General features: G+C 50.6%; 1 protein-coding gene across 16 annotated transcripts in view; it reads right to left on the bottom strand.

The window, feature by feature from the left end:
- The window catches only part of LOC122716132 (transcription factor Sox-2), a 270,718-nt gene that overhangs the window by 164,610 nt on the left and 87,801 nt on the right, over positions 1–18,307 (bottom strand). For 14 of the 16 annotated variants that reach the window (XR_006346957.1, XR_006346951.1, XR_006346950.1 and 11 more), the window contains one exon: positions 5,995–6,039. The gene's annotated coding sequence lies outside the window, so the exon portion shown is untranslated. Of the gene's footprint in view, positions 1–5,994; positions 6,040–9,397; positions 9,410–18,307 lie in introns of those variants that run through there. The other 2 variants (XR_006346959.1, XR_006346963.1) reach the window with 2 other exon arrangements.

The raw sequence follows: 18,307 nt of genomic DNA, 5'->3' as shown, positions 1-18,307 counted from the left end.
AATTTAACTTGCAGCTGCACTTTAATTAGACTTCGCCTGAATGAGGAGACGTCGAGGAGAGACGAGCAAAGCGAGCCGTGCCAGACCAGGCCAGACCAGAGTCTCTTCCTTCCAGTTTCCACTTCCAGACAGAGTCTCTTCTTTCCTCTCTTCCCTCTTCTCGATCCCGAGAGTTAATGGCTTTACGAAGGTTTCTCGAATTTTTCTTCAGAGATTTCTCCGTTGGAAAATAATGGAAAATAATGTATCTCCTTTTTTTTGGTTTAGTAGTAACAGATTGATTCCTCTCGAGGGCGTTGTTTCCACGCGGTGTTGTACGTCGTTAAGACACGAATTCCGTGTATTTTCTTTGCACCGACCTCTCATTATCTGTTCGCGCTTAACGAACACCCAAAACTGTGGCGAAGCCCGACCGAGACGCGTTTTCGTCTCGTTTCTCCGCGCGACAATCGTAACAATATCTGATTGCCAGCGGCGGTAGATCAAAGGAAGGTCGGGAAGACTTATCGGGACCGAGGGAAATAAACCCGTAGAATTAATCCCGTGAGCGAAATTGGCGCTCGCGCTTCGCTATGGCTGCCTGGAATATCTCTGTATTTCGACCAACCAGGCAAATTCGAAAACAACGACGAGTGTATCCGGGAAAATTTTCAATTACATGGAACGAGAGAGAGAAAGAAAGAGAGATATCTCGTCGAAAGATATATCGGGAAGAAGAATTGTTGAATTCCTCTCCTAGATAAAAAGTGAGTGGGTTAAATGTTTCGAGACAAGGATGAAAAGGGATGGAAATCTGGGAGGAACGAAAGTTGAGAACGAGAGCCGTGAAAAAAAGCTCGGGAAAAATTCCACGGGGGTCTCCCCCGATTCTCTCTCTCTCCTTTCCCCCGTTTGAGAATCCCTGGTCCGAGGTCGAGAGCACTTATTCGGGCCATAACTCCCGCACACGTTCTGCCCTACGTTTCTGCCCTCATAAATACACGAGACGACGGGGAGGAGGGAAAAAAGACGACAAACCAGGCAATGGGGCGGGAACGGGACTGCGAGGCACGGGAATCCGGGACTTTAAAACAAATATATCGCGCGTAAATCCAGGCTGGATGTAAGTCAGAGGCTGGCAAAGGATACACGAAGCGGAGACACGGGTCGTGGTGGTTGGAAACAGGGGTGGAAAGGAGCAAATCGTCGCCGCTTTGCTTTACATATTTCCTGTCGGAATCGCTGTTACCGTGTCGGAATCGGATCGAGAGAAAAAGAAAAAGAAAAAAGAGAACAAAGAAGAAAGTAAAGAGAAAAAGGACGGTAGTTTTGTTTCGGNAATCCAGGCTGGATGTAAGTCAGAGGCTGGCAAAGGATACACGAAGCGGAGACACGGGTCGTGGTGGTTGGAAACAGGGGTGGAAAGGAGCAAATCGTCGCCGCTTTGCTTTACATATTTCCTGTCGGAATCGCTGTTACCGTGTCGGAATCGGATCGAGAGAAAAAGAAAAAGAAAAAGAGAAGAAAGAAGAAAGTAAAGAGAAAAAGGACGGTAGTTTTGTCTCGAGAGTCTCGTTTAACGCTTGCGCCCTTCTTTCCTTTCCGGATGTTTAATTATCAAGGCGTTAAATCGAACGCGATTTCGTTTCGACGCGAGTTTTCCCTCCCGTTCAGCTGGTGGGAAACGATGAAATTTCCGTCCGAGCGAGCCACGTTTCCGTAATTATTTCTTAGAATGTCCTCGCGCACCACCGCCGCCACTGGTAAAACGGGGTTGCGATTGAAAGTAAGGCGCGCGAACGAGTGGCGGCAAAACGACGCAAAACGAAACATTTTTCCAGCGTGGTGGAAACAAATTACTTGAAAATTACTCGCTTGGGATTGACGTTTGATTGCGCCGTTGCCTTCTTTCTTTCCCCCTTCCCGCTTCCTTCTTCCTCCTCTCCCTCTCCCTTCCCTTTTCCGCGAGCTGCACCACCGAGTGCATATAACCGAGTACACCACGCGAAAGGTAGGTCGAAGGTAGGTAGAAGGGAGAGGACACATTTATCCACGTTGGATATCGAGAAGAACAGTTGTAATCTCGTCGTGCACAAGTAAAAAAAAAAAAAAAAAAACCACGTACACGTGCGAAGGGGTGGCATGCACGTGCGCCAACAACCTCTTCTCACCCTTCATCTCGTACGATCCTCCTCCCTCCTCCCTCTTCCTCCTCCTCCTCCTCCTCCTAGTTCCGCCACTTTTCACTCATTCCCTCCGCCGTCCCTTCGTCCTTTCTCTCTCTCTCTCTCTCTTCCTCTTTCTATAGGCTACACTCCCTCTTCTCGCTCCCTCCCGCTCTCTCCTCTTTCTATTTACGTCGCTTTTCGCATTATCGCCTTTTTCGTCGAGCGAGTCTGGCTTAATTCACTGGAAATTATTCATTTGCCTAATTGCCACTCGTCGACCTGGATCGTCGACGCTTCGCCGCGGAAACCTTCGCCCCCTTCGACCCCTCTTCCTCCCTCCCCTCCCCTTTTTTTCGACGCCGATTCCTATCCTATCGCGACAACGAGTTCCTCCTTTCAATTCCTCCGTGCAACCGAACCTTCTCGCGTCAAAAAAGCATTTCGTTTAAATCGCGTTGCGCCATATCGTCGTTCTTCCAATCCGGGAAGAATCCTTAACCGGACCCTCCTGAGTTACCTTCTACAAATTTTCGAATAATAAATCCCTCTTCCATCCTTCCAACACGTATATACAAAGAAAACTAGAGTTTCGAATCACGGAGCAAGAACAACGTCGTTTCACAGTATAAATACACAAGGAATCGATTGGAGAAAGCGAATGATGGTAGCCGTCGTCACGTCCACCCGATCAAGGTTATGTTTCGCGGGGGTGGGTGGAAGCGGTGGGTAAGAGGCGGTCTCGCGGTGGTCGAGCGTGCATTTCCTGTGGCCGAGCACCGGGATTCATGAATACCGGAGTATTTGCACACGGTGCGCCGATATACGCGGCGCGCAGCAGCAGACAGTCTCACGGCCTGCCGCGTACGTACGCCCGGCAGCGCGCGTGTTGGAGCTGGCCGACGCGGAGCGTGTCGGTGTTTGGTAACGCGGCGGCAAAGTCCCCGGGGGCTTAATACGGTATGCACGTCTGTCGTTCGCGAGCTCGACCCAATGTTGGCTCGAACCAACTACCAGCTAATATTCCACGAGAGGGGCCCTGGGCTACGTGCGCCGACTACCGAATACCGACTTGCGAAACCTGTGGAGAAACTCGTGATCCAGCTCTCCGCCGTCGCCGAGCGGACCCGATTTATTTTTCTTTTTTTCCGTGTCGCGATTCTTCAGCTCCTTTTTTTTTGTTTTTTCTTACTTCGATCGTCGCGATGATCAAGCAGAGAGATACAACAACGGAGAATTATTTAATTCGCCCGACTTTGTATTTATTCGTAAACTATTATCGCGGGAGGAAAAAATTCTAACGAGGTTTTTTTTCAAACGTGTTCGAATCGTTTATTTGATTGGAAAGGAGAAAAAAATCCGTATGAATTAAACTATCTTCTTCCACAAGGGTAATCAGAAAGATCGGAGGGAAATTTGTACGAATCGTAATTTCTAATTTTGTTTCTGACATCGAATCAATTTCCGGATGAACCGTTTACCTCTGTTGCTCACAAGATGAATCACAAGATGGCTATCCCAACCACGCGATACGAAACTAAATACGCGGTTCGAATACCAATAGTAATTTTTCTTCATCGATCGATCGAGATCGATCCACGATCCACGCGAATTCGTTCGATCGACACGCGTTTACTCCTCGTGATATAATTTCCAATTAAAAATCACGGTACGCCGCGGCCGCCTCTCTGCGTCCCGGGTATCAAAGCACGTTGCACGGATCCACGCATCGGCGAGCGCATCGATCAGAGCGGCGGGCGCGTTTTCACGGAGCCGCGAGCGGGAAATTTGGGCGCGCAGCCGCGATTAAAATCCCGCGGCGCATCGAGGCGGTCGACAATGGTGGTCGAAAGTTCGTTTGCAACGCGTTTACCAGTAGCGGATGGTTTTAAAGCCATCGGAAGGGGGGGGTGGTTGGGTGGACAGAGGGGTTGGGGAGGCCGGCACAATGGCAAAGCGGCGAACAAAGCCTATCCACGGGTAATTCGAAATTCGCATCGTCCTGTGCCCGCGCGCTCGTAATTAACGGTAACCCCGTGTCCTGGCCCGATTAAAAAAGGACGTCGTATAATTGCACTCCCGCGCGCTCGTCACCACCCACCGTCACGCGGATTTTAACGAACTTCGGCCTCGATACCGGTGGCAAAGGTTCGTTATCGCTTTGGAAACTACGCGACCCAAAGGACCTCCCCCCTTCCCACCCCCCTTTTTTTCCTTTTTTCTCCCCCCTTTTTTTTTTCGAGCGCCACCGGGATGAATTGATTCGATGGATTCGCCGTGACAATTTCGGGGAATTTTCGAGTTTTGCGCCCGAATTAGCCGGCTAAGGGTCTATTGGACGAGGGAGACGAGGGAGGCATTTTTAGAACAGTAAAGGGGGGAGGGGGGAAGCGGCATTTAGAAGAGGAGAGAAAGAAATTTTTCACGATTTTCCGCGAGCAGGAATAGGCGAGATCTCTCCTCTTGTCGCGGAGGATATCGGCGAGAAATGAAACACGAGACAGGGGAAGGACAGGTATCGTAAATCGATATAAATATTCATCGCGCGGTGTCACCTCGCCGATCCCGCTCCATCCATCTCACGGACGTCTTATCGATGTCGACGAGGCGAGTGAAAGAAGCGTGGATGAAACAAAGAGGTGTGTGCAAAGAGGTAAGGTAGCGGGTAGTACCTGGAGCGATAGAACGGAGAAAAGGGGATCGCCGGGCTGTGCCGAATAATTGCCAACTATTCCAGGCACGCAGCTTAAGACGCAGGGGAAACGGTTGTTGCCGTAGCCGGCGAAGCGAAGGGGGGTTCCGTGAGGCGGTCCGTGGCGAGGGGACGAGGCGAGGATGGAATGGAGGCGGAAAACGAGAGAAACAAAGAGAAGGCCGAGGAGGAAGAGGGAAGAAGAGAGAGAGAGAGAGATAGAGAGAGAGAGAGAGAGAGAGAGAGAGAGAGAGAGAAGAGCGGAGAGTTGTTCCACGTTAGGGAGAGTCCGAGGCGAGAGAAGGAGGCAAACGGGGACAGAGAGGTGTATAGCGAGAGAGCGTGCGAGACGAACGGCGGAGAAGCGAGAAGGGCGAAGAGAGAGAGCTGGAGAGGAGAAAAGGAGAGTGGGAGTTGCCAAGATGGCGCCACCAAGAGTGGCAGTGGGCAGAGAGGTAGGAGGCAGAGAGGTGGAGAACGTGCTCTCCAGCGGGAGGAAGGGTAAAAGATAAATGACGTGTCCACCGCCTCCACCGGCAACCTCGACTGCCACCGACATCGCCGCGAAGACGCGGCGAAAGAAGAAGAAGAAGCGGCCGACGGGAAGCCTCCATTAAACATTGGCTCGCTTGCTTACCCTTTAGCCTCCCTCGCTTTCCTTCGCCTCCACGCTCCTCACCTTCGCTCGCGGCTTCCGTCGGGATTATGGATCGGGTTGGATCTCTCTCTCTCTCTCTCTCTCTCGCTCTCCTTTCTTCTTCCCTCCTCGCCAATAGAATCCTATCTCTGTGCCAGGTTTACGTTTCATAACGTCCCTGCTCGCGAGAAGGTTTTCCTCGAGGAAAAAAAATCCGATTCGCTGTTTCCGTGTTTGCTAATCTATCACATCGCGACATAATGCTACGTCTTCTTCTCCTTTCGAAAGAAGGTATAACATATTTCGATATCTTCATATTCAAATGTAACTCTTGGAAAACGATTGGCAATGATTAAATCCGCACAACGATTCCAATAAATTTGCTTTTCCAATGAGAAGTTTATCGGGCAGATGCGAGAGATCGATCAGCGAACGAAGTTCCTCGTGTTCCAAAGAGTATGACGAGAGAGTATACGAATTTGGATGAAAAAAAAATAAATAAAAAATAAAACGTTACTTACATCTCCATTCTCTTTCATCAACAGCGCCGGATCACAACGTTGTTCCTGTAACAAAAAAAGAATAAACGCGAATTAATTCCGAGGGAAACTTCGAAACTCGAGTTCGGTGAGCTTCGCTTCCACCCCTCTCTCCTTTCTTTCCCTCTCTCTCTCTCTCTCTCTCTCTCTCTGAAAAAAAAAGAAAGAATAGCGCGGATCAACTCTCGATCCGAAAAGTTTCAACGAACACCAACGGGTAACCAAGCTTCTTCCTCGAAACTTCTTCGCCCCAACCCCATACGTTTTCCACTCAGAGGAACACCGGTTTACGAGTTCACGGTTCCGTGAACCTCCGTGAGCACGGATCATGCAGCGAAAGAGACAACAGAGAGAGAGAGAGAGAGAGAGAGAGGGGTCGAAACACGATCCTGCCCGTTTCCAGGCATCGAGCGTTATGAACTATCGGAAGACACATTAGCGCGAATCTGCGAAGCCAATAACTGGGGCCCGAACCGTTCCACGTCGCCACGGTGGAGGTGGCTGGAGGTGGCTGGTTTCATCCACTCCGTCGTAGATGAAGAAGGGTGGCGGAGGGTGGCAGAGGCGGTGGCGGGGCGAGGGGGAGGGGGCGCATCACCGCCTCTGTCGCCGGGGCGTCAAATTATTCTGCGATTAATAATCCGCGCGTTACACGCGTGATCGGGCCTTTATCCCAATGGCTGGCCTCGCATCCTTGTCTCCCTTCCTTCCTTCCTGCCACCAGCCGCCACCCCCCACCCCTCCCCTCCCTAAAGGTATCAATGGCTGCGCCACGTCGAAGCGATTGTCCTTCTGTGTCGAGGGCATTTATCGCTCCGCGGGACGTGCATGAATCGATTGCACGCGAGCGTCCTTTAATGAAACGCGCGGTTCGATCGTATTCCACCCTCCTCCTCCTCCTCCTCCTCCTCCTCCTCCTCCCTCTCTCCAACCTCCAATCCCCTCTCTAATTGAAAAGATTCATTAGACTGGTAAAACCGCCGCGTCCCAGAGTTCATCGTCGATCCCGCACACTCCCCTTTCTCCTCGTTCTCCTCCTCCTCCTACTTCTTCTTCTTCCTCTTTCTTTTTTTCTTTCTCCTTCCAAAGGAGAGAATCATCCTTTGTCCTTTTTCTTTTCTATTTTTACACCGATTTATTTCGCCATTTTGTAATGTAACCGTACACGTATCCGTGCAATACGTAAATCGGTACGGTAGAATCTCGTAGAGCTGGTACGTTTTTTTTTAAAAAAAAAAAAAAAAAAGAAAAATCGCGATCTGAACGATTGAGCGATGCGATAGAGGATTCCGTAATTCGCGCCGATCGAAGGAATCGGTACAAAGGGATTATATCGAGGCACGCAATATACGCGATTCCGCGAAAATTCGCAGACGGCCGCACGTTTCTCATACGGCGATCCCGCATTGTGCCCGGGAAGAATATGAGTCGGCGCGTGTGCGTGCCCGTCGTCCGTACGTGTGGAAAAAAGGGGTGATATCATCCCCGTAATGCGATGCAGGCGCGATGATCCGGGAGCAATATACCTTGGGACGCGCACCGGGGGAGTCGTCAGGACCCCCCGCAGGATAACCCGGGGACATCTTTTGGCCCCGGGACATCGCGATATTGCTTGTTTTATTGGAGCGTGACACCCATTTTTTTTTTCACCCGATGATCTCCTTCTTCATTCGACCATCGAATGGAAACCATCGGGGTCGAAAGACAGATTTAAGGGGGCGAGAGATTGCACGAAAAGGAGAAAGAAGGAAGAGAAGAAGAAGAAGGAAAGAAGGAAAGGAAAGAAAAGAAAAAGGGGAGGAAAAAAGAAATCATTTTCGACCGGATGTTTAGGCGTGACGGAAGCGAGTTCCGGATCGGTGGCGGGGCGAGGGGAGCGAGGATCCTCTCGGTGGAGGGGGTGGGTGCGATAAACGAAACAGATTGTCGGAACGATCGTACCTTGGGGAGAGATAGCGTGGATAAATATATGCCCGGTGTTTTATGGAAACTGCTCGCAGCACAACGAAGGGTAATTTAACGGGGGATGCGCGAGCTCGGACAGCCCCCCTCTCTCCCCGATTCGAGGTGAAATTTTACGGCGGCCCTGGGATACTCGTTATAACCTCGTTTGAGAAACAAACGCTCGCCAGATAGATCTAACCCGTAAATAGCGTCAACTTATCTCGCGGCTCGTTTCGAAAGATTTTATTATTATTTAAAGGGAGGGGGAGTGTCGTTATTGCGCGAGTTATTCTCTTTTCGCTTCTATTTCGTCACGGTCCGGCAATCAATCGGGAACCGGTCGACGGATTAATTATCGATAAGATGCGGAAAAATAGTTTTTCCCTCGTTTCGATTAAGGGAAGGGAAAGTTTTAATGCACCGATGAAAAATAAAGCGAACGGAAAGAAAGCAATTAAGGTTATTGCTGCTCGCTAGTGACGACGCGAGGATCAAAGCCACTCGACGAATTAAACTCCGCGTCTCAAAGTGTATCGGGGACGACTGAGAGGAGGAGGGGGTGGAAAAAAAGAGAGAGGGAGCGAAAGAGGAACGGTCCAAAATTTCCGGTAAAGCCGGTTCGAGCACAATTTCTCATATGGAAAAGTTTTCTCCTCTGTTTGCCCCACCGACGTTGGAGCGGGGGGAAAGGAACGCCAGGTTGCAGGTTTCTCGCGTTTTCCCTCCGCTTTTTCCAACTTCTGTCGTCCACGAGGGGAATCGTGGAAACGATGGGACAAACAAAACCGATACCGAACCGAAGGAACCCACCGCGGTTTTCTAAACGTCGCCACCGGATCGAACCCCCTTCCTCCTCCTCCTCCTCCTTTTCCCCTCCCCCCCACGAATTTTCGCATCGTTTTCGAGGAAAACTTTGGCCGTGCTAAACACGCTTTGAAAATTTCCCTTTCCGAAGCATCGAGAGGAAACGAGATATACACCCCGATAAAAAAAAGAAAGAGAAAAAGAAAAATCACATCGACGTGACATCGAACGGCGATGAGAGGAAAAGGACGACGAGCCAACAGTTGGGGCGAAGCTGTGCAAAAGAAACGAGGAGGAGAAAGAGGAAAATGAAGGGGTGGATGAGGAAAAAGGAGGAGGGGGGGAGGAGACAAGCGCGACAGCGGAAAGAGAGCAGAAAGGAGGAGTAGTAGTACTACTAGTAAATTTATCAGTGGTCATCCAGGAGGGCGGAACCGTCGGGGACAAATTCCATCGCGAGCATCGCCCTCCTCTTTTGCGAAACCAGTTCGAAACCTGCACCCCCGCCGCCGCCCCCGTCTCACCCCCCGGTCACCGCCTCGCTGGCTGGGCTGGCCGCTCCCACCCTCCTCCCCCTGTATCCACCCTTCGACTGGCGGGATAAGTCATTGCGGCTGACCGGAAGTCGCAGGATCACCGGAACCGGGGATATTTATGCGAGCTCGCCCACCGACCGGGGCATTACCCGTAATAAGGAAATTGCGAATTTATTACGTGCCCACCCTTCCTTCTCCTTTCCTGTACGCGACTCCCGCCCCACCCCCTCCCCCTCCTTTGATATTGTCCGAGCAGGGTGGTGGAGCGGAGGAGGTGGCCCCGGACTAAGAGTTATTTCGGGTTTTATGGGTCGAGACTTGCCTGGGTCATCCGGCAGCGTTCCAGATGATGGGGAAAAAGCGGTGGGTCCTAAAATCTAGGAGGGATTTCTAGCTGGCGTGGAACCCGGCCGTGGTCCTTTTTTTTTTTTTTTTCTTTTTTTTTTTCCTCTCCTTCTTCTTCTTCTCCCCGAAACCCTTGAGGACACCTTTTGGACGCGGTTCGTTACGCTACGCTGGCTTACTCTCTGGCTGGTAAGAAGAAGAAGAAGGAGAAGAAGAGGGGGGGGAATTCGTTGGTTATCCCCGCGATGTATAATACGTCGCGATGTTTCGTCACAACGGAACGAATGGAACGAGTAAAAATATATATCATATTCGTTGAAATCGTTTCGCAGCGAATATTTCGTGCCTTCGAATTCATCGCGTATCCGGACTAATAAATTAGATTATGAATATCGAATGAAATTATCGCTGGCGGATTAAACAATTTTGAAACCCGATTAAACGATCAATTAATTATCTCCCACCTCCCCCTCTCCCCGAGGCACGGAGGAAACACGGCGTTCTCGTTACGTCGAATTAAATATCGTTCCATTTTTACGGTCGCATTCGTTCATCCCCTCCTTCCTTCCTCTCGATCGAAACTCTCTCTCTCTCTTCTTTCCTCTCTCTCTCTCAACCCCCGAAATTAATCGAAATCAATAATCCGCGCGGCGGACGTTCCGTACAATTTTAAATATCTTATTTCCTTCCGCCCTATACGCTCATCCATTCAACGCTCGCTCGAGCGTACACGATTTTACGAACGTATATGATCGTTCCTAATCGACGATTATCCTAATCCCAATATCCTCTGAATTAACATGGATCTGAGAAATCATCGGGAAACGATCGTATATGCGTACGAACGAAAAGGGGCGGTTTAGGCGCGGCGAGGAATAGAGGAATAGAGTGGTGCGAACGGCCGCGGGCCAGAGGCGTGAAAAGAAAAGAAAAAAAGAGAAAAGAAAGAAAGAAAGAAAAAATCGTGTCACGGGATCTGGATACTATGTGGGCGAAAACCACGGGGGGGACTATTAGCACACATCATCGACAGCCGGGTCGCTGCTCGTGATGCGCCGGCATTGTTGTGCCCGGTTGAGCGCTGGCAGGAGGCGTGGTTCCGCGATAATTCATTCTTGATTGCGTGTCTGATACATACGACCAGTAATTATACCGCGGTGCCGCGTGCATCGCTTCTCTCCTCTCCTACTCTCTCCAAATCATTTCGCGGGAGGAAACTCTGTCCGCCCGCCCGCCTGCCTGCCTGCCTGCCTCCCTACCACCTACCTCCCTGCCCCTCTCTCTCTCTCTCTCTTTCTCTCTCTTTTCTCTCCTCCCCGGACAATCGCGAATCCTTTGTTTCAATCCTTTTCCTCCTTGCCTCTTCTTCGTGCCAGGCTCGTTTCGTTCCTTGCGTGTCGTATCGCGGTGAAAGAAGGTCGTAAAAATGTGTACCTGTCCAATTTACCTACGCCTCGTCCGTACCAACTTCCCGTCCATTGTCTTCGTATATTTTTCTCTTCTTCCTCTCTTCTCTCCTCTCCCTCCCCCTTCCTCGAGTGTGACACGCGTGTGTCGAAATTGAGAGCGAGCGAGAAACGCACTCGGTCCAATAAATATGGGAGGGAGAGAAGGGAGGGGAAGGGGCAGAGATAACGGCGTAACGTGCGAGTCGACTTAACGACGACGATTACGCGATGCCATTAACGGCTTCCAGACGAGAGCCGGGCTCCATCATCACCAAGAGGGCCGACAGGTACCATTATTTCATAATCACGCGGCTGCCGTCATTAGACACGTATTCCTGACAAATGACAAGTGAGACTAACGAACACAGAGAGAGATCACAAGCCAGCCTCTTCTCCGTCCGAAAGTTACACCTTCGATCCGCCCCAGGGTCACGCATCGCCCCGTGCTCGCATTAAACATCCCGCCGACCCGTTTTCACGGGCCTACAGGATCCGGAGGAGACTGTGTCGCGATCACACTCCTCCGCACGCGAGGAGGGAGGGGAGAGAGAGAGAGAGAGAGAGAGAGAGAGAGAGAGAGAGGAAGAGGGAGAGTTATTGATGATGCACGGGCACGGACACGGACACCGGCTGGCAACCTAAGTCCCGTTTCATCCATCAAGCTAAAGACTCGGCTTAATATCTCCTCGAGAACGTGGCTCTGCATTTCTAATTCCTCGCCTCTCTCTTTTTCTTTTTCTTTTCCTTTTTTTTTTCCTTTCCTCCGTCCCTAGTTTCGATTCTTCCAACGTTAACGATATCAAAAAATATTCGAGACGAACTTCGATTCTCGGTACGCTCGAGAGAAAAAGAGAGAGAGAGAGAGAGAGAGAGAGAGAGAAAGGGATCCAACGTATTAATACATTTTGTCGAAAAGAAGGCGAAGAGAATTACTTAGCGCGATGAATTTTTAACTAGCACGCCCCCCGGCTACCGAACCAAGCTTCCCCAAGAATTTCGTCGCTGAGCTCGCGTTTACCTTGTGAAGTCCCGGGGGAGGCAAGCCCTCCCCAAAGAATTTCCGCCCTATAAACTTCAAATCCAATCTGTGCCAGTACATCAGCCGGCCAGCAAACATAACCTTAGCAAAATATTGGCGTTGCTCGTGGCGTGCGCGCGAGTTTCAAGCGCGCGCGCGCGCGTGCAATATGTACGCACAATCGTATGTGCGCGCACACACATACACTCGAAACGAACCTGCGCGCCCAGGTGGTGGTCGATCCCGCCAGCCTCGAGCTCGTTCCTCGAGAACTCGAATCGCGGCTACCGACGAGGGGGGGTTCCAATGGCGCGGCCAAACACGAGGGTGTGTTGGTACATATGGTGTATCGTGAAACCCCCGTAGGCTGTTTGGCCGCGCGTATACGAGACCGGTATTATGCTGGCTTGATTGGGTAACGGCAAACGTTTGCTCTCGCCGTTACCCAAGCTTCGGTAGATCGGTGCATTGACCTGTTTCGCCGGATCTCGGCGAGAGCATCGAACATTCATTGACTCCGTAGGAAAAGCAATTTCCTCGCTATTTTTTAAATAATCACGACTCGCCGCGTTTTCTTTCGTCTCCTCCTTCTTCTTCCCTTGTTTTCTTTCTTTTCTCTCTTTCTCCCTCTCTCTTTTCCTTTGCGTTTCATGTCGCGAAACGAACGATTCCGATCGATCATCAAATCCTGGGATTTTTTTCAGACGAGAGGATAAATATGGGAGAGGAATGATTCTTCCTCGAAAACGAGGAAGGCTGGTAATTCTCCGCGAGATATCGCGAGATACGAGAAGCGACGAGGTTTTCGAAAGCCAGACCAGACGAGTCGGTCCGCGCGAAATGCATTCTGCGCGCACACGGGGGAGAGATACCTTTTTTTCTTCCCCTCTCTCTTTCTCCCTCTTTCCCTCGTTCCACCGCGACTCGTCTTTCTTCTTTCTTTCTTTCTTAGTAGCCTCGCGTCGTCGGATGGATTCGTCACGGTTGCATTAGCGAAATAAATTGCCGACTACGGGCACGGGTATTCACTTTCAGCCTGGCGCGCAACATTTTTCCGCCACCTGTGCCGCGGAGCGTAATCATGCAGATTTCGACGGGATGGTAACGACGAGAGGAATCTTAATTATCTCAATTTCGCGGCTGGATCTGTGAACGAGTTCATACGCTGACACCAATCCTTTCTACCTTGAAAATTTTCTCCTTTGCCTGATTTTTTGAATAATTCTTGCTTCTTTTTTTTTTTCTTTTTTGGTGCTCGCTGTCGTTGAATCAAAGGAATCACGGCAGAGAAGATGATTCTTTTGTTCTCGCGTATCCTCATGCGTAAGTATATATATATATATATCATGGAGCCATCTTGGAACAGGGGAGATCGAACCAGGAAATCTAATCGATAAAAACTCTAATTCCATCTAATCAATTCGCAATTGCACAGGAGAATAAAGATTATATATTTCCTCGAAATATAGAATAATTCATCTAAGAAATATCCGTCAATGTTCCATTGTCCAAACAATCTTGTCTTCCTAGCGATCCAAACAACGAATGCGTGGCATTAATTTCCAGAATAAGGGGAAAAGATGGATACAAACGTACGTATCCATCCATCCATCCATGGGAGAAATTTCACGATCGGAAAGGAAAAGAAACGAATATCGTTAAGAAGAGCATCAATCTCGCAAATGTATCTCCATTTCCTATCGGCTAGGTGGGTATTCTCGAATGAGGGAGATGGCGTCGAACGCGATCCGTGACGCGTGAAACACGCGGGCGAATGTGTTGGTCGGTTGCCTGGGTGGAGGTGTTCCAGAGACCGCTATTAGCAGGAGGCTCTCGTCGTGCAAAGTTTCAAGTAGTTCGGTAGACACATGGCGTGGCAGCGTCCCGAGTTCTCGACCCTCTCGACCAATCGCAATTATCCCTAAACACCGAGCTGCCACTACATCTGTTCCCCTTTCGCGTACTAGCTCGCGCCTCACCACCACCACACGCGATCGCTGGGAAAACAGGGAACAGGAACAGGAACAGGGCAGGCAGGCGAAGGAGGAGAAGACGCGTAATGGAGAACTTTGCTTCTCAACCGCTGCCATCCAACTTCCACCGGTTAATCCGAGTTTCGGGAACAAGTTGGACCGACAAGCTCGATGCCTGAACCGCGGAATTCCCCTTTCGAATTTCTTTCCACGTTTCCGCAAGATGAAATTTTTCACGCGAGATTTCCCTTTCCTATTTTTCTTCTTTCATCATCGAACGAATCATCATCATCATCATCATCATCATCATCATCATCATCATCATCATTTATGATAATGGAAATCGGTTAAGAGTGAAACGATCGAGAGATGATCTTTTCGAGAACTTTTCTTTTGGAAGAAGATGATAAGAAGAAAAGAATATGGATACGGTATCGGTACGCAGCAGTAACGATGACGCGAGTGGACAAACGAGAAAACAAACGATGAGAGAGAGAGAGAAAGAGGGAGGGAGGGAACGCGGATAAAACGCGGGAAAAGGGAGGAAAGTCGCGAGGGGGGTTGGTAAACCGTCTGTGGGAGCGCGGAAGCCGCGAGTCGGATGGCGTAACCGAAATTACTTAGCCGGGCTTTCAGAGGCAACCGAGGAGAAAGGACTTGTTGCACGAGTAAGTTGCGGCCGCCGGTTAAAATATCGGAAATTTAAGCATCGTTCCACCCCTCCCCCTGACCCCCCGTTCGTGCCGCGCCACACCACCGCCACTGGATTTACATTTCGTCTACCGCTTCTTCCGCCTCTCCTCTCTTTTTCCATCTCGCTCGCCCTTCCCTCCGCGCCGCCGCCGGAAGCCGCCCGCGATCCGCCGAGATTTTCCGCCTCCGGTAGACAGGCCAGCCAGCCTCCTATACACGGCTCCCTTCCTCGCCACGATTGCTCTCCTCTGCGTGTCTGCTGGCTCGTGGATCTGTCCACGCGGTTTTTTCCTCGAGGATCGATAAAACGATCCTCCGGAGATCGATGGATGGATCGTTTTTTTTTTTTCTTCCTTTTTTTTTTCGATCGGTCGAATCGAATATTGGAGGGAGGGAGGGAGAGAGAGAGATCGATATTCGGAGAGGATACTCGCCGATAGAAGTAATCACGAGTCTAAACTATAATAGTATAGCAGTGGTTGGGCCGTGGCGGCGCGGGACAAACGAGCACACGCGAGGCGCAATAAACCGAGATTCTTTATCGCGTGGATGAAACGAACTGCATTGATGTTATCGTTCAACGTCAAATAACGCAAATTCTCCATAATCCGCGCTCGCGGATCTGCATTAATTAGCGGGGATTGGTCTCTGCGGTATTTATTAACGCGATTGTGCGAGTAAAACCGATTCGTCTAGTCATCTCCATATCGCGGCATTCGGCAACCACGATAATCAATTTCCAGCAAATATTTCAATGGCGCCCCGACCTGCTCGACCGTTCTAATCATTTCGACGCTGCGCATCGCGGCCTCCACCTTTTCCACCTTGACTCCACCACTCCATCGTTCGTTACCATGCGCGCGTGTATCGCCTCGGAAACGAGCAGGATCGCGAAAAGAGAGGGAGGGAGGGAGAGAAGAAAAAAAAAAAAAAAAAGAAGAAAAAAGTATCGATTCGAAGGACGGCGAAACGCTCGTTTTCCACCCCCTCCCCTTCTTCCTCCCACTTGCCCCCTGTGGCAAGAAAAGTGCCACCTCGAATTCCCTCGAATTCGGAATATATCGATAATTGTCAGCTCACCCTTAATTAGACCGATCCATCGAGTCGTGGCGTCATTTTATTAATAACGAGGAACGTATCGTCGATGATCCCACCGATACGCGCCACGACCATTGTCCCACCACCCTTGGCTCCTCCAAACTTATTTTTTTTCTCTCTTTCTCTCTCTCTCTCTCGCTGCCATATCCCTGCCGTTAATTAGTTCAAATTAGTGTCGACGGTGCTAATTGTCGCCGTCATTGTACCGCCGCGTGAAACCGATTTATTGTCCCCGGGGTTCCCCGAGCACAGCAGCTCGTCGATCCTCGCCCCCGATTCCAAAGTCGCGAGCACCCCCTCCCCCTCCCGCCGCCTCCCGCGGGGATCGATCGAATCGCCGAAACACAATTCCACCCACGGCTCCTCCACGATCCTCCACCATCACCACCACCACCACCACCACCTTTGCAACCATTCCTTTCTTCCGTCTCCCGTTCCTTTCGCCGTGGATAAATCTCGTCCCGCGAGAACGAAGCAATCCGAGGCGCGCGAATCCGCGCGCGTCGCGGTCGTTGAGCAGCAGGTAAATCGTTTAATTTCCCTACCCTTCCCTCCCCGTCCCGCGCGAGGCAGTTTCGTTCCTCGAGGGACTCCACTTCTCCCTCCTCCCCGCTTTGATATTCAAGTTTGATCGACTTTGTTAATTCGTTTCGTTTCGAAATTCCCGTTTTTGTTCGCGCTGGGAAAGAAAGAAAGAAAGAAAGAAGGACGAAGAAGAACGAAGGATGGAAGCGGTTTTCCCTCCTCCGGTCGACGCCCCTTCCGCATCGATGACAAAAATGAAACGAAGCCAAATTGCCGGGATACGGAAAGATACTACGCGCGACTCTTTCTCTCTCTCTCTCTTGCGAGTTTTCTCTTACACGTTCCACGAAAGAGGCGAAAATTTTACTCGAGGATCGAGAGATAAATCTGGAAATATTCACGGGCTGCGAAGAAGAAGATCGTTTCGTTTCCAGGAATGTCCACGGGAATATCCACGGGGTGTGAATTTCCCGTATGTACGAAGAAGAAAGAAGGACGCGGTACGCGGCAAACGTATTTTGGTCGTGGACCAAATCCCAGGAAGGACGACGAGCCGCCGCCATCGCAAATCCAGCGACAGGGAGAAACGATTTTTCTCACAAGCGGGGTAGGTAGCCGTGCACGTGAGACTACCTGCTCGGATTCCTGCGAGCCCTCTCTCGTCCAAGGCTCCGTCGTGCTCCAGTTGGTAAAAACGTTCCCACGACATAGGATACGCTCCCAGGGCGGCCATCTTAGCTCGCGTTTCGAGGGGAAGGGGCGCCTCTTCTCCCCCTTCGACGGTGCACGACGAGAAACGCTTTGAAAAAAAGCTCCTCGTCGTTCACGAGACACCTACCTTTTCCTCCTCTCTTCCCTCTTCCGATCTCCGCACTGGAAATCTGACCGACGAATCGATCCGATTCGCACGCCGCGATTCTTCCTCCACCTATGCTATCTCTCTTCGTACTTCAAGGAGAGAGAGAGAGAGAGAGAGAGAGAGAGAGAGAGAGAGAGAGAGAGAGATAGAGAGAGAGAGAGACTTTTCTCCAGAAATTTCCAATTTCGGAATACGAGAAGTTCGAATACGAATCATGCGAGGCATCAGGCAAATCGTTTAGTATTCGTCTCTAGGATCTTTCGAGTACGCGTGCTCGACGTAGTAAATACACCCGGCTCCAAGATTGATATTTCTTTGAACGCCAATAAAAAGTTTCCCTCCGGGAGGCCCAAGGGTGGGGCAAGGGTGAGCGGCAAGAAGTAATCTCCCTCTATCCGGGGCCAAGTATTTATTAGGCCCGTTAAAAACGGTCGTATAATTTAATATGCTGCGAACGAGTTCCGTCTACCTGTGTACCCCGCGAGGAGCATCAGGTGCTTCTCGTTTAACGTCCGCTTCGGATCGAGCTGTATACGCTCGTTGGAAACCGGACCACCGAACGGGGAGACGAACGACAAGCCTCGCTATTTTTTCGGGATGAAAAGGCTCTATAGCCGGTACTCCGCCCTGTTCTGTTCTTCGGCGAGAAAAACGGGGAAAATTGGAGGAGAACCTCGATCGATGCACGGATCCGATCGATCGAGGCACGGCACACGGTGGATCGCGCAACGGCCGTCATCGCGATTCCACCACGATCGTTAATCAACTGAGAGTCACTGGGAGTGCTCATTGTGGGCGGGTTATTAATCAAATGAGAACTACTGCGGCCTATTGTCGGCCCCTGGCAGGGGTTCCCGCGAGAGGGACCGAGAACGAGGGCAAGGGATACGGTGATCCTAGAGAGGAGAGGAGAGGAGAGACTCTCCTTCTCGTATCGACCAAGCCAGGAATAGCGGCTGCTTCGCGAGACGTGAAAAGCTTAACTGTACGCGCGTTATACAGAGATACATATACGTCCTTCCGTATACGCTTTCCAACTAGAGCACGATGAG

This window comes from Apis laboriosa, unplaced genomic scaffold (genome assembly GCF_014066325.1).
Source record: "Apis laboriosa isolate Shangri-la unplaced genomic scaffold, ASM1406632v1 scaffold42_cov153, whole genome shotgun sequence".
Lineage (NCBI taxonomy): Eukaryota > Metazoa > Arthropoda > Insecta > Hymenoptera > Apidae > Apis > Apis laboriosa.
This window is presented reverse-complemented; position numbering and strand designations above follow the sequence as displayed.